Genomic DNA, 13456 nt, shown 5'->3' on the forward strand with positions numbered 1-13456 from the left:
ATAGGAAGACATGCAGCTTACACATTCAAGGTCCAGAACAGTAGGAAAGACATCATTAAAACTATTCAGTGTGAGTCCAGCGGTTTAAACCTCAATTTTAGGAAACAACGCGGGCAAAAATAAATGAATAAATAACCACCTTATTTACTAAAACATTGATCTGCAACCCAATGGGGGAAGCACCACCACAATTTGGATATTATTTTGTAAATAAAGTAGTAATATTTTTTTTTCTTGTGTTGCTTCATAAAATTTAGGTTAAACCACTGGACTCACACTGAATACTTTAATGATGTCTTTCCTACTGTTCTGGAACTTGAATGTGTAAGTTGCATAGCTTCCTATGGAGGGTCAGTGAGCTCTCGGATTTATCAAAAATATCTTAATATGTGTTCTGAAGATGACTGAAGGTGTTGCGGGTTTGGGTACGACATGATGGTGAGTAATTAACGACAATTTTAATTTTTGGGTGAACTAACCTTTTAAATCCTTGTTGTACTCCATGTTGAGTGCACACAATAATCCAAAGAATACAATAAATACATTTACAAAGTCTCCTAAGTTGTCAAGCATCACCTCCTCTTCCAGGACAACGGAGACATTTAGCACACTTGACAGGGCTCTTGAAGTGCAACTGCTGATGCTTACTATTCCAATTTTCAAGTGTGGTTCTCCAATGACTCTGTAAAAAAAATAAAACAATAAAATAGCAATGTCAATATAAGTCAACATATAACTTCAATAACTTGTGCAGCCTGCATCACACAGAGCCACGTCACACAAATTACATCTAAGAGCTAATAGTATTTGACACTAATATGGAATAAACATATTCAATAAGAACTTCGAGTTAAATATTCACTGTGAAATTCGTAGTAGTTCCTTTTCTACACTTCTGACTTCTGACTAAATGGTGCCTCGTAAGCTCAGACCTAGCAACGGTGGGTTACACTGAGGGGAACAAAAAAATGTGTTATGGCAGAAACGTTTTTTAATGTGTCTCATACATTTAATATAATAATCTTAAAGTGAAATAAAAATAATTTAGTTCAATAAGTATCAACTTTAGGTAACCGAGAGACGGGTGTGCGATATTGACAAAAATTATCTCAATAATAACAAAAATTATTAATATCTTCTGGGATTTTATTGATAATAATTAGACAATATTTTGCTGAGTGTGTTTTTGTACTGACATTTTAAGGACTAGCGTGGACTCCTAAAGTTTTGATATTCTGCATATTATGTGTGGTGGTCACTGGTCAGTTCAAAACAGTCACATAAATTAATATTTTGCTTTTCCAGTTTTACCTTTTATGGGCATGTTTACCTTTATAAAGCCATTTTTGTAAAAGTGTGCATCATCTTTTGAGTCAAATTCTTACATTTTAGTAGTCAATTAGAATAAGACATTTGTGCTGTTACCAAGCAAATGAAATCAGTATCAACAAAATTCATCTTTGCAAGAAACACAGAAGCTGCATCTGAAGTGGCATTTAGAAGTATTTACACACTGTTTAATGCAGGACATGAATAATTTAACTGCATAAATAATGTTTTGATATTTTAAACATTAAAACGTTGAATACTGATATTTGGAATTAAATGTGAAATTAAAACCGCCAGCAGGTGGCATCATGTCATTGCTATTGAACTGAATCATTTAAACGGTTGATTCATTCAGGAAGGAAACAGGACATGTTGCTCAGAGACACAAATTGTAATTATTTTTGTTGACGAAATAGAGCAAAAACAGGCAATATTGTGTCTAAAACGTAAGTCCCTTAATATTACCATCTTGTTTATTGGACTGTTGTATAAAATCAGTATCACATTTGTAATCATGTTGCTTTGTGGAAGAAAAAATGTTACTCTTCATGTGACATTGATTAACTATTTAAAATGATATACATATATATACATTTTCTGCCCCCATATCTTGAATTTTGTGATCATTCTAAATGCATTTAAAAACACTGAATCATGTAGTGAAAGAACACACTCTAATGCTCACGCGCACTAGTCTAACGTGCATCACGTAATGTATGCGTGCAGTCTGTCGGTGTGATTTGTTTGGTTTTTACGATATACTCATAGGGGCTGTTTACACCTGGGGTGTATTCCAGAAAGCAGGTTTTGTGACATACCCGGATATGTTTGAGGATAAGTGAGCGGATAACCTCAGCTTTCGGTTCCAAAATCGGAGGTTACTTTGAGGGTATGTAAGTAACCATAGCAACTTGCTCTCTGAAGATAACCTGCTCCTGAGCAGGTTATGTTCCAGTTCACTTCAGCGCTATCAGAGCATGTATGATCTACTGACGAGCCTTCAGTGGGCGTGACAGATAGCGCACAATATTATATATTATTACAATACAGTTATGTATATATATATATATATAGTTGTATGTTATTTTAATGATAAAGCGCTAATATAAGTAATAAATAAGGTTAGCCTATATATTGCTCTAATATGGTTATTATATTTTATTGGCATATATAACAGTTATCTGTATAAATTATAAAACACTATTATGAAAATGTAATGTTTAATTTATTATATTAGCCTATATATATATATATATATATATATATATATATATAGGCTAATATAATAAATGTAATAAATTATATTATTATATTAGCCTATATATATATATATATACAGTGGTATGCCAAAGTTTGGGCACCCTGTAAATTTTCATGATTTTCCTTTATAAATCATTGGTTGTCTGGATAAGAAATTTCAGTTAAATATATCATATAGAGACAAACACAGTGATATTTGAGAAGTGAAATAAAGTTTATATGATTTATGGAAAGTGTGCAAGAATTATTTAAACAAAATTAGGCATGTGCATAAATTTAGGCACCCTTGTCATTTTATTGATTTCAATACCTTTAGCACTGATTATTAGAACTCAAAATTGGTTTGGTAACCTCAGTGACCCTTGACCTCCATACACAGGTGAATCCAATCATGAGAAAGTATTTAAAGGAGGCCAATTGTAAGTGTTTCTCCTCTTTGCATCTTCTCTAAAGAGTGGCAACATGGGAGCCTCAAAACAACTCTCAGATGACCTGAAAACAATGATTGTTGAACATCATGGTTTAGGGAAGGATACATAAAGCTGTCTCAGAGATTTAAGCTCTCAGTTTCAACTGTGAGGAACATTGTGAGGAATTGGAAGACCAGAGGCACAGTTCTAGTTAAGGCCAAGTGGCAGACCAAGAAAAATCTCAGATAAGCAGAGGCGCAGGATGGTGAGAACAGTCACAGTCAACCCACAGACCAGCTCCAAAGACCTACAACATCATCTTGCTGCAGATGGTGTCACTGTGCATCGTTCAACTATTCAGCGCACTTTACACAAGGAGATGCTGTATGGACGAGTAATGCGGAAAAAGCCTTTTCTCTGCACACGCCACAAACGGTGTCGCTTGAGGTATGCTAAAGCACATTTGGACAAGCCAGCTTCATTTTGGAATAAGGTGCTGTGGACTGATGAAACTAAAATAGAGTTATTTGGGCAAAACAAGGGGCGTTATGCATGGCGGAAAAACAACACAGCATTCTAAGAAAAACACTTGCTACCTACAGTAAAATTTGGTGGCGGTTCCATCATGCTGTGGGGCTGTGTGGCCAGTGCAGGGACTGGGAATCTTGTTAAAGTTGAGGGTCGCATGGATTCCACTGAATATCAGCAGATTCTGGAGAACAATGTCCAGGAATCAGTGACAAAGTTGAAGTTGCGCCGGGGCTGGATCTTTCAACAAGACAACGACCCTAAGCACTGCTCAAAATCTACTAAGGCATTCATGCAGAGGAACAAGTACAACGTTCTGGAATGGCCATCTCAGTCCCCAGACCTGAATATTATTGAAAATTTGTGGTGTGATTTAAAGCGGGCTGTCCATGCTCAGAAACCATCAAACCTGACTGAACTGGAGATGTTTTGTAAAGAAGAATGGTCCAAAATACCTTCTGCCAGAATCCAGACTCTAATTGGAAGCTATAGAAAGCGTTTAGAGGCTGTTATTTCTGCAAAAGGAGGATGCACAAAATATTTAGTGAATTTTTCTTTTGTGGTGCCTAAATTTATGCACATGCCTAATTTTGTTTAAATAATTCTTGCACACTTTCCATAAATCATATAAACTTTATTTCACTTCTCAAATATCACTGTGTTTGTCTCCTATATGATATATTTAACTGAAATTTCTTATCCAGACAACCAATGATTTATAAAGGAAAATCATGAAAATTTACAGGGGTGCCCAAACTTTGGCATACCACTGTATATATATATATATATATATATATAGGCTAATATAATAATATAATTTATTACATTTTATATTATCATCTCACACATGGATCGGCATTTTCTATAATGTATTTCTATAATAAAAATACATATCTGATATGACTTAATATATAATTAGCATCAAACAAACAATATAATTCTTATTCTCAAGGATTAAAGATTAAACGGAAAAAAAATTAAAATGATTGCAAAACCATCATACATGACCTTTGAACAGAAGAAGAAGAAAGCATTATGGCGCGCTTATTCTTAGCGTCCGTTTCCATAGTGACTCGTCGATTCGTCGCTCTGTTGAGAATGTCTCGAGTCTTAACCAGGAACATACTCTGAGTTGAATGAACTTACTCCCGGACGCATTTTTGGAACCACGTACCTCGAGTAAGCAAGGTTTGGGGTTAATCAACCGAAAGTTCAGGGTTTATCTGACGGTAAGTTAACCATGCTTTCTGGAATACACGCCCCAGCCGGCATTTCAACGTTGATTCACCGGTGAATCAACGTCGGGTACCATGGTTGAATCAATGTTGGATTATGTTTCGATTTTGCAAATTGGATCAACGTTGATATTGTGACGTTGTTTCGCCGTCTTACCTACAGCATCGGTGAATTAAGGTCGTTCTGTAGACGTTGGATTAACGTTGAATTATGTGTTGATTTTGCAAATTGAATCAACGTTGATAACTCGACGTTGTTTCACCGTCGTACTTTCAACATGAGTGAATACACAACTGTACGTTCAATTAGAACCTAGTTTGCATTTAGATCAACACTGTACACATACATAAAGTTTAAAAATCAAATGACTGGCAGCAATGGCTTTACAATCAACTTCAATAAACTACCACATGCTCAATATTGTAAAACAACCGTTTTATTTTGGAAACATATAAAACACATGAAAATAATCTTAAACTTTAGTTTGCGGTGTTTGTGCTTGGATGTATTGCTAAAAACCAGTAGAACTAGCAGCTTTACAATCAACTTCAATAAACTACCACACGCTGAAAATGGTAAAACAGCAGTTTTATTTTGGAAACATACTTTATAAAACTGATGAAAATAATCCCAAACTTTAGCTTGCAGTGTTTGTGTTTGGATGTATTGTTAAAAACCTGTAAAATCCAAATACAACATTTAAAGACTCAGTGTTTGTACCATAACATGCATATTTTGCGCTGCACTTGCAAGAGAAACCCTTGTACTTCTTTTGACTGAAACCAGTTGATCTTTTATTTTGGTGGAAATCTATAGTTTCTGTGAAAACATGTTTTACTAATGTGTCTCATTACAAGAGATTTGTACATTTGTGCAGTGAGAATGTGTTGAACAGTTCAAGAATGGAACCTGCAACAGAAACCATGTCGGTGGTAAAGGATAAGGAGTTTTGTCGACAGCCAGAGGAAATTCTTTATGCAGGAAAAACGCTGCCTTGAATGAAATGCATTTAATATTTTAAGTAGAAATGTTTCTTCAAATTCTGATAAAATGTTAGAACCAGCTGCCTTGTACATATAGCGTGGTTGTGCTTTGGGTGATCCTTGAAAGAGTCCCAGCTCTAGGTCCTTTCTAATGCCGTCCCCTCCTCTCTCTCACACTTGTGCACTTTCTGTACTGTCCTGTATGTATAAATAATAAAAACACCAACAATAAATACTCATAAAATATCAACTTTGATATTGTGAAATATCTTTAACTGAAAACTGAATGCAAAACAAATCACATACAATATTTTCACTTTAAGTTCAATAACAGTGGGGTTGGAAACAAAGTGCACAACACTATTCATTAAACACCTATTTAATGTATTCAGATGAAAGTTTGCAATATTAAATTATTCACAAGCAGTTTTTTCAGAGCCCCCAGTTACACTGTTTTAAATCAGAATCCTATACTATACAGTGTATTTAGTAAAACAAGTAAAATCAAATCAAAATTTTTATTAAACCAAGTAAAATCAAAACCTTTCACAAAAGGTCAATGAATCTCTACCAGAAGTGACAGTGCAATGTTGCAGATGAACAATTCCTTACCAAATTGCCAATAAACAGCTGGATCCTTGATGACTCTACGAGGGGAAAGAAGAAATGGTTTACTGAAAAGTTCTTAAAAAGCAGTTTTTCGTTTTATACCATTCCTTTAAAACAGTGGTTCTCAAACTTTTTATATCAAGTACCACCTCAGAAAATATTTGGCTCTCCAAGTACCACAATAATGACCAACATTAAAATAAAGTAGTGTAATAGGCCCAACTATTCAGCTACAGCTCTGCACAGTTCAAATCGGGGGTGTTTTATTCCTAATAAGAATATGTATTGTTGTCAGCCACTTTAACATTGTAAATACAGTTTGAACATTAACACTGCACGGTGCTTACATACAGGTAAATACAAAACTTAAATAATGATTAAATTAAAATATGTTGTACCAAAAGTTAAATAAAAACTGTACTATACTTAAATGTAAAAAAAAAAAAAAAACTTTACTCAAATAAAGATGAACTTAAAATGTATTAACATTAATTTATATTTAATTTAATAATTCCTCTGCGTACCACTAGAGGAAGCCTGAGTAGCACTAGTGGTACTCATACCACACTTTAAACAATCTTAATTCGTTTAAATTTGCGATTATATGATATTTAGAAAACATGAACAGAGTATGTTATCTTTTAGACTATTATACGATTAAAAATATAACACAGTGCATGGCATTCACATCAGAAAAATGTGAAAAATCTCTAAGACAGACATTAACACAACTTACTAGCAACATACACATTAACATTAGCATCTGTGATAAAGCAATACAAAATACACACACACAGACAGGTATCTTCTGCAGGTTAACGTTACATGTCATTTACCCATTTGTAAACTCTGGTAACATTATACTAAACTATTTTTGAAAGGTAAGATAGCGATTTTCTTACCTGATTTTGTCCGTGTGTTTGCTGGACCTCGCAGATCACACCTGACCCTTCCTGTGTTCACACTCTAGTTTTTGTCCTCCGTTGACATGTCACGACTCAAATTCGCTCAAAATAAAAATTTAACAGGCAAATATAAAATAATTCGGGACCGACCGAGCAATCTCAACGAGCTGCAGCTCACATACACACACAGTCAGTCAGCCGCCTCACTCAGAAAGACGATAAAAACGGTCATATTTTCAAACTTAGAAAGGCGCGAACAGTTTCATTGGCCAGTTTCCTGGATGACAGCCAGATTAACCAATCATGATCAAAGCAATAAAGTAAACGCAGTGAAATGTATTTAGTTTTATTGTTGTTAATGATGATAATATTTTAACATATACCTTTAGATTTTAGAATAGGTTTAACGATCAAAATATTGTAAAATGCTAATAAAATAATAATAATGATCTTAAATAATTTAGTAATAATAATTTAAAAGGCAGAAATTTCTTTTGTATGCTGTTGAAGACATTAAGTTGATTCAACATACAGTTCTTGTAAAAAAAAAAAACAAATCAACATTGATTTACAAGTGTTTTTGGTAACCTTTTTCAACCATTTAGCATTAAACCTTTTTTCAATGTTGTTTCAATGTTGAAATAACAACTGTCATTATTTCAACCATATTTCAACGTTGAAGGTCGGTCATGTGCCGGCTGGGCCTGGTCACTTCATGCGTTTTTTCTGATCGGATAGCTATCCGATCCTGAAAAGACCAGGTGTAAATGCCCTCCGAAACGCTTTCGAGACGGATAAATCCGATCGCTCAAACCACTTCTGGAGGTGGTCTGGGCCGCATTCCAGACGAAACTGGACAAGTGTAAATGCATCTGATTGTTGAAACCACATATGCTAATTTTACTCCTCCCAAAATATTAAAATAATAAACGTGTGAGAGCGTTTTATAGGCATGCTATAGTCAGATATGACAGCGCTAATGCAACAAGCGTCACCGCGGATGAGTTGAGTATTTCTTCAGCAAGCCGACGCGCAAACTGAAACTGAAAGTAAGTCGCAGACGCTCAACATACAACATCTTCATTCAAAGTAGTGAGACTATCTTTCCAGTGCTGATGTCGCGCTCTCTCCTGTTGCGGTCTCTGATATTGAAATTAGCTGATAACGAATAAACATGCAGCGCCTATGTATTGCTTTCATTGACGTGAACTCCGTTAAATTTGCATATAGCGCGGGAACTTAAGAACGGATTTATATCCGTTTTGCGAAGACACATATGTGACCAGTGTAGATGGAAACGTTTTAACAAATCAGATAGATGTCCGATCAGAGAAAAGGCATGAAGTGACCAGGTGTAAACAGGCCCATAATGTTAAACCCCACATCCTTAAAACAAAAATGATATTATCGCAGACAATATACAGGTGCTGGTCATATAATTAGAATATCATCAAAAAGTTGATTTATTTCACTAATTCCATTCAAAAAGTGAAACTTGTATATTATATTCATTCATTACACACAGACTGATATGTTTCAAATGTTTATTTCTTTTAATTTTGATGATTATAACTGACAACTAAGGAAAATCCCAAATTCAGTATCTCAGAAAATTAGAATATTGTGAAAAGGTTCAATATTGAAGACACCTGGTGCCACACTCTAATCAGCTAATTAACTCAAAACACCTGCAAAGGCCTTTAAATGGTCTCTCAGTCTAGTTCTGTAGGCTACACAATCATGGGGAAGACTGCTGACTTGACAGTTGTCCAAAAGACGACCATTGACACGTTGCACAAGGAGAGCAAGACACAAAAGGTCATTGCAAAAGAGGCTGGCTGTTCACAGAGCTCTGTGTCCAAGCACATTAATAGAGAAGTGAAGGGAAGGAAAAGATGTGGTAGAAAAAAGTGTACAAGCAATAGGGATAACCACACCCTGGAGAGGATTGTGAAACAATGTGGGGGAGATTCACAAAGAGTGGACTGCAGCTGGAGTCAGTGCTTCAAGTACCACTACGCACAGACGTATGCAAGACATGGGTTTCAGCTGTCGCATTCCTTGTGTCAAGCCACTCTCGAACAACAGACCGCTTCAGAAGCGTCTCGCCTGGGCTAAAGACAAAAAGGACTGGACTGCTGCTGAGTGGTCCAAAGTTATGTTCTCTGATGAAAGTAATTTATTTATTTTTTTTTTTTTTTGCTTGACAAAATGGTTGCTTGAGGTCCAGTGTAAAGTTTCCACAGTCAGTGATGGTTTGGGGTGCCATGTCATCTGCTGGTGTTGGTCCACTGTGTTTTCTGAGGTCCAAGGTCAACACAGCCGTATACCAGGAAGTTTTAGAGCACTTCATGCTTCCTGCTGCTGACCAACTTTATGGAGATGCAGATTTCATTTTCCAACAGGACTTAGCACCTGCACACAGTGCCAAAGCAACCAGTATCTGGTTTAAGGACCATGGTATCCCTGTTCTTAATTGGCCAGCAAACTCGGCTGACCTTAACCCCATAGAAAATCTATGGGGTATTGTGAAGAGGAAGATGCGATATGCCAGACCCAACAATGCAGAAGAGCTGAAGGCCACTATCAGAGCAACCTGGGCTCTCATAACACCTGAGCAGTGCCACAGACTGATCGACTCCATGCCACGCCGCATTGCTGCAGTAATTCAGGCAAAAGGAGCCCCAACTAAGTATTGAGTGCTGTACATGCTCATACTTTTCATTTTCAGTTGGCCAAGATTTCTAAAAATCCTTTCTTTGTATTGGTCTTAAGTAATATTCTAATTTTCTGAGATACTGAATTTGGGATTTTCCTTAGTTGTCAGTTATAATCATCAAAATTAAAAGAAATAAACATTTGAAATATATCAGTCTGTGTGTAATGAATGAATATAATATACAAGTTTCACTTTTTGAATGGAATTAGTGAAATAAATCAACTTTTGATGATATTCTAATTATATGACCAGCACCTGTATATCGCGCACACCCCTCCCCTACCGAGAGATCAGTATGAGCTAAACTAGGTTATTAACGCCAACATGACACCAGTAAAGGCGTGAATTCATCATTTTCATCAGGCGTCAATACTCATCAGAGGCGGTATTATAATACCCACGTTTTTCACTTCTGCCTGATAGATTGGCTGAGCACAATTTAATATATTCGGTGAAAATATATTTTTAATTTTAACTTCAGACCTTCAGCTAAAATTACTAAAAAAATTTTTGGGGGGGTAATTATTGGGACGCAATTTGTTGAGTCAGTATTTGTTTGTCAGTTTCCACAATTTTTCAGAATGTAAATTTTTTACAGTGAATAGATCAGCCAAAAATGAAAACAAAATGCTGAAGATTTACTCATCCTCAGGCCATCCAAGATGTACTATAGTTAGTTTTTTTATTGGAACAGATTTGGATAAGTGTAGCATTATATCACTTGCTCAGCAATTGAACCTGTGCAGTGAATGGGTGCCATCAGAATGAGAACAGCTGATAAAAACATCACAATAATCCAGAAGTAATCCACATGACTTTCATCTATCAATTAATCACCATTCCCTGTTCTGTTCTGTTCTGTTCTGTTTTGGTTGAACTAGTCTGATGTGTGATATTTTAACTACTATTTGTCACTGTTAGGCCAGCCTTACATATTTGTCATCTCGTTCATTAAAAGTCCAAAACTCCACTTTCATTTTTCATAATGCAGCCCAGTTAAATATAATACACATCATAAAGGCCTCTATTTTGTTTACTTTGCAACTACTGTTTATATTTAAGAAACAAAATTCACTATTTATTTTTAAAGGTCAAAAAAATTATGAGAATGTAATTTTCCTCACCCAAATGTTATTTTTCAGTGGAAGTTTTGAAGTACATCAACATTTTTGTTCACACAACAACAGTTCCATCACCATGACTGTCAGTGTCTAAAAAAATAAAAAAGTAAAACATTAATATTGTAAAACAAAAACAATCTTATTTTTAATATATTTAAAAGTTTTATTTATTCTTGTGATAGCAAAGCTGAATTTACAGCAGCCTTCACATGTTCCTTCAGAAATCATTCCAATATGCTGTTTTGGTGCTCTAGAAACATTCATTATTATTATTATTATTATTATTATTATCAGTGATGAAAACAGAGCTGCTTAATAGTTTTTTCTTTTTAGAAACACTTTTTTCAGGATTCTTCTGAGACACCATAAATGTCTTTACTGTCACTATTGATCAATTTAATGCATCCTTTCTGTATGAAATTATTAATTTCTTTAATAAATAATAATAATGTAATGAGCGTTGTGAATGTAGAATCTGGTTTTTGTAAAACACAACAGTTTCAACATATGAGGTGTGACTGGTGTAATTTCAGAACATAGTGTTAAAGTCTCTTCAAGTAATGTTAACCACAGACCTATTTTACTTATTAAACTGAAAACTGCTATAAAAACCTATTCAAAACTGTAGAAGGGAACCCACGGCTCAATAATGCTAATTCTCTTCCAGCTTTTAAGACTAGGAACAGCTCTATAAGGAGGCCTCAACCCCCCAAAAAGACATCCTTATTCATACATTATGATCCCATCAATACTCCCATTAAACCAGAGGCTCAGTGTGCTCTGTGTTACCCATTTTCTTCCTTGTTTATGGCTCTGTTGTTGTCTAGTACAGCAAGCATCCAGATGGCCGGTTAGAGCTGACAGGACTAAATTATGATTGGGTTTGGCATGGCATAACAGGGGTTTGATGCACTCATAACATCCATAACACCACTCCCTGTGAAATACAATGACAGAGCCCATTAGGCCTATTTTTGTTCTTTTTCCCCCCTCAAATTCCTGTTCTCCAAAAGCATTTGAATCAGGGCCTGACCTCTCCTCCCATTATGGTCATTTAGCGCTGCTTGCTATTGCACTCCAGACAGACTGTCTTTAAGTATTAATGACTTCATCAGCAGTTCTTTTAAATTACCCATTAAGATGCAGTTTTGTCCGATCCTTTACTGCTGGGTCTGCTTCCTCTCACCAACAGCTACAGATCTCACCATGTGAGAAGGAACAAAACCTGACGTCTCTTAGGGAGACGAAGGCTTCTTTAAGTTTCTGCCTGTGCTGAAGGATTATTTTCCAATGAAGCAGCCCAAATCTGTATCATGCCAGGTTAGTAATGCTAGTTTTACCTTCTAAATGAAATGATTTGGAGATGGTGTGTTGTTGTTTCGGCTGACAATTGCAAACTGTAAAATACTTGGTTGTCAAACAGGGAATGCTATAAAAGTGAATGCTTTGTTTTTATAGACAAGTTTATGAATCACATTTTTGTTTCACAACCTGCTGGTTTATTGCTTTCTCTTTCCAGAAACTGTATTTGTATGGCTCACAAAAAGCCATTTATTTTCTAAATTAGTTCTTTAAAATCATTCATGGATGGAAAGAATTTGGCTACTTTGCTGGATTTTTCATCATTATAGACTCATCAGCTCTTTTATGGTTGTTCCTTTTTTATTCCTTTTTTTTATTTCACAGACCAAAGACTGAGATGATGTAAAAAACAAATCTGCATATCTTTCACAAAGCTTTTTGAAGAAACACAGTAAGCTTTATAGGCTGCTGACTAGTTATCCACCTTATATCACTGATACCCTTGACAAATTCCTAAAACATTACTCAACAAATCTGTAAAGTAAATCTGAATTTTTGTTTCTATATCTGCATCACTGCATTAGGTAGCCACGTCCACAAAATCTCATTGGTCCAACATCCAGCTCTACATAAAACGTCATTTTGCATCAGAAATCCTCTGATTGGCTGTGACTGCATTATGTCGCTCAGCAGTTTTTTAGTTCTGCATGGATTACTGATTTTGTTAAGTCATTACAGCCATTTTACAATCCCTTAAAAACAAGATCTTATTCAGATCAGATCATTCTGTACCAGAGGTGAATGACAATATGTTTTCTGCACCACTTATTCAATGGGACTAGAACACTTATGGGATCTACAACACAAATGATATTGCCCAATTTTGAGATTCTTTTTGGTGATTTTGGTATGATTTCCAAACAAATGACTGCTAGGAGTTGGTTCTTTTTTTAGTGGATCAAAAGCATGCAGCACAACTATTAGAGTCCAATTTTCCAAATTAACAACTCCAACAAGTCGGTCCTTTTTAGTAGATCACAAAGCAGTGCAACTA

General features: G+C 35.5%; 1 protein-coding gene and 1 long non-coding RNA gene across 3 annotated transcripts in view; one reads left to right on the forward strand and one right to left on the reverse strand.

Annotated features, from left to right (window-relative positions):
- The first annotated feature begins 4664 nt into the window (after positions 1-4664).
- The window catches only part of trdn (triadin), a 58520-nt gene continuing 49728 nt past the window's right edge, over positions 4665-13456 (forward strand). Inside the window, exon 1 of one of the 2 annotated variants that reach the window (XM_058755371.1) lies at positions 4665-4756. The gene's annotated coding sequence lies outside the window, so the exon portion shown is untranslated. Of the gene's footprint in view, positions 4757-12071; positions 12421-13456 lie in introns of those variants that run through there. The other variant, XM_058755370.1, reaches the window with a different exon arrangement.
- LOC131526812 (uncharacterized) lies at positions 5221-7487 on the reverse strand. Its single transcript, XR_009267539.1, has 3 exons — positions 7258-7487; positions 6359-6393; positions 5221-5944 (listed from the first exon to the last, which is right to left on the reverse strand). It is a non-coding gene; the product is annotated as an uncharacterized LOC131526812 (long non-coding RNA).

The sequence above is a fragment of the Onychostoma macrolepis genome, chromosome 20, assembly GCF_012432095.1.
Source record: "Onychostoma macrolepis isolate SWU-2019 chromosome 20, ASM1243209v1, whole genome shotgun sequence".
In the NCBI taxonomy this organism is placed as follows: Eukaryota; Metazoa; Chordata; class Actinopteri; order Cypriniformes; family Cyprinidae; genus Onychostoma; species Onychostoma macrolepis.